Here is a 3,814-nt window from a genome sequence, read left to right on the forward strand (position 1 = left end):
GGGGCCGTCAGGCAAAGGGGCTGCTTCAGAAGTGCCCCGCGGGGAGGCTCGGTGCCCTCCGAGGCAGGTTTGCCCCGGGCTTGTGCAAATAGGAGCTGCCGGGAGGCAGGGTCTTGTGGGATCACCGTTCCCAGCCAGCGGGAGAGCCCGCAGGCAGAGCCGGCTCCCCGGGAGCTGGTGGTCCTCAAATGTTTTGATCTCTCCCTGAAGGCTTGTGGTGAAACCCCTGCCACCCTCACTTACCTCTCTCCCCAGGCTAGCAAAGCTACGGTGCTGCAGCACTTCCATTATTATTGTTGGGGTGGTGGTGATGGTGGTTGTGGTTCTTGTTACTGGTTTGGACACGGGATGAAAAAAAATGGTAAAGCTGCTTCCCTTGTTTTTCTCTTCTCTTGCTGCCTCTGCCCTGTGCTGGGACTGGGAAGGATGCAGAGGAACTAAAAGAAAGGAACGTCAGTGTGACATGGAGAGGCAGAGGACTGTGGGAGCTGGGGGGGAAGGGAGACTCACAGGGAGACAGGAAGGATGGGAAGAAGGTTAAAGATTGGGGAAAACATATGTGCACATGTCTATAGACTTCCAAACCATTCCCTTGTGGTCTCAAAGTCTTGATAAGTACTGGTGTCTCTTTTTCCTCTTTCTCCTACTTCCTCTGTTAGACTTTTCCCTGTGAAGTCCCTTTCTCCCTTAGAAAAAAGAGCAATGCAGGAGGGACTTTCACAAAGCTCTTCAGCCTCTCCGGTACCAAACATTAACCATAATGACAACACTTAGCCCTAAACTTAGGCCCTGCTTACCCCGTACCTAACCTTGACCCCATTTGATTTTTTCAGCAGTTGTCATCCTAGTTCTAATGGCCTGTACAATACTAGGCCATGCTGTCACTAAACCCTACTTGATCCATCAGACTCTCCAGATTAAATCATTTGGTTTAATATGTTAGGACTAACTCAGGTTGAAGCCTAGCAACCCTAGCATTATCCAGACGTAAATGCTGCTTTTCAGCTCCAGCTATGACAAGCCCTTAACCTTGGCCTGAATCCAGTTAGGCCAGCTAACTCTGCCCCAAACTTTCTCCCAGCATGGCTCTCATGTTGGTCTGGAACATTGTGTTAAACCTGACACTTCAGCCGCTTCTGTTCCAAGGACTAATAGTAACCTTAAACTCTGGCCCAGTGACCTGAACTTAAACACTAGCCCAACTAAAGGTGTCAGCGCTCAGTAGAGCACTGCAGCACACAGACCGCTTAGGAGTACATTTAACTTCTCAGCCCCTTGTGGACCTGAAAGATGAACTTCACCTAAAACCAAACATAGCCCATCCCATCACTTTTCCTTTCCCTTGCTTTGCCCAGCACTCCTGTGTGTCGTGGCATCTGCAGGATCAATGAATTAGCCTGGTTTTGCAGTCATTACACAAATTCCTGTATTAAGGCCAGAAAAGCAACACTTGACTATCCCAGAACTAATTGCAGGTGTATTTAGGAGTTCGCCTCTTTCAGCCCAAGTGGAAAATTGATGACTTTGACAGACTCAAACCCAAACCCTAGCCTTTTGGTCTAACAGCAACAAGGAGGTCTTCTAGGATCCAGAAACAAAACCTAACTTTCCACATCTATGTCCCAACAAAGGACAAACTTCTTGCATTTAGATAGGGTTCATCAGGCAGCCCTTGCTCTACTCTGAGGCCTTCTGTCACAAATCCAAACACAACCACAATACCATCATTAACTTGAGGCCCAGGATGCATTTCTTAATAAAAAACCCCACAGCTTATTTCCCTCAGATGTCCCTAATCTGCTTACTATTTCTGCAGCCTTTACACGTTCCTGCAACGAACAAGTCTTTTCTGGTCCTTCTCTCCTAAGGCACAAACCTGATTCCAACCAAACGTAGCCTTAAACTAGGAAAGGTAGCCCTCACAGCAATAGACCTAACTTGCAGTGCAACACTACCTTCATGCTACAGGCGTACAGACCCTACAAGAACTGAAAATATATCTTCAGCCCAAATTGTTGCCCATTAGATTTTTCTGTGTGCCAAACCTCATCCTATTTCAGTGGCACCTACAGGATTCACACATAGTATCAGCAGTCCTTGCCCTTCTTTTTCAAACCTTAAACGGAACCATAACTGTCGTCGGTACCACAGCCACTGCAAAACCCAATGGTCCTGGAACCACAATTCTGTAATATCATTTGTCTCGCACCCTAATCCCAGTTTTCAACCTAACCATAGTTTAAAGTTAAAAGAGGTGACGCTGCTGTCCTGTGAGTATCCCACACAATCTCACTAGTACTGTCCTCCTTGTTTGATGTTCCCTAGAGGATTAAGATGGTCACACAATTCTCCACCCGGTTCTCTCTCAGACCTTAGCTCTGTTCCTAACTCAAACACTAACTGTAGCCTTAACACAAGAATTGTTACCGCTATGATCCAAAGCATGTACAGTACAGTTTTCATCCTGCTCTGGCAGGCTGACACACCCTCTTTTCTAAAACTAGAAGTGACCCTGGCCACTAACAGATCAAAATATATCCTGTAAGCTATGCTACAACCATTCTACTACTGTATTAGCGTCCCCAATTTAAGATGGCAATCCCAATAAAATTCAGGAATAAATACAGTTCTCCAGCCCATTCTTTCCTCTAACCCAACTGTATCACTATCACAAGAATCCCTACTATCAAGGGGTAACCCCTCAAAACTCAGTTTTACCTTTCATCCTTGTCAGCATCAGACCTCCTCCTACTTTGGTGGTCCTGACAGAATCTAGGGTACAATTTTCCAGCCTTAGGATTCCTCAGGAATCCTAACCTAAATCCCGGAGAGGCGATACCTTGCCATTCTGCAACTAACTCTAGTCCATTCAGTTCACTATCAACACAAGCCTTTATTTTTGCATGGCATACCCTATGAAAAACAAACAGAGGCCTCCAACTCTTGGATGGGTGATCTTTGCTATCTTATAACCAAATTGGGGCTGATTTGGTGCTGCCGGCACCAGTCTATATATTACTTCAGCAGCCCTCAGAAATAAAAATATTTTCCAACTCAGTCTTAATCATCACTTTAACTCTAGGTTTATCCAAAGAGAGGTGACCTCTATCATATGGAAATGAGTTAAAGAGCATTTGAACGCCTTAGTGTTCAGGAATATATTGTATACTTCTCTCCTAAACCATATGTTAACTCCAAATTGTAGGCTAGTCTTAACCCAAAGGAGGTGACCACAAACACCCCAGGAGGGTAGTTCTTTCAGATGACACCCATTTTGGATATGTTCTGGCCTGATTAGGGCTTCTGTCTTTGTGCTAGGGCTAGTACGGTGAAGCTTGAAGAGCGAGGTTCATCTATGGAACCCGTAGGTACCACAGGAAACTGATGAAGCTGGATGAATTCTGAGATAAGGGTGAGACTAGAGTTAACTGTTGGTTGGACGGTATTTACCTGGCTTTGTTGGATGTATGACTAAATTTGCAGTCAGACTAATGGGTTTGAAGATTTAAAGGCATGGACTGTACAGCATCTATTGTGCTGCAGGGAGGTTGGTGGGCAACTTCACCAATGTCGTTATCCCAATTGCTTGAGTTAATATGTATTTTGTGTTTTGGGATGGGTCAGCAGGATGACTTGCTGCTAGGGATCTGATTGTGGCTTTGGAATGCAAGTGTGGAAGAAAGAAATTTATTCCTATGTCCTGCAAATTTTGCAGTAGTGATGCCACTGGTGAAAGTGTGACAGTTCAGGCAAGCAGCGAGAACATGTGGAAGGAGGGGGGTATAGGTAGGGGATTCCCGGGAAAGAGGTGCAA

Source organism: Pygoscelis adeliae, unplaced genomic scaffold (genome assembly GCF_000699105.1).
Source record: "Pygoscelis adeliae isolate BGI_AS28 unplaced genomic scaffold, ASM69910v1 Scaffold186, whole genome shotgun sequence".
Lineage (NCBI taxonomy): Eukaryota > Metazoa > Chordata > Aves > Sphenisciformes > Spheniscidae > Pygoscelis > Pygoscelis adeliae.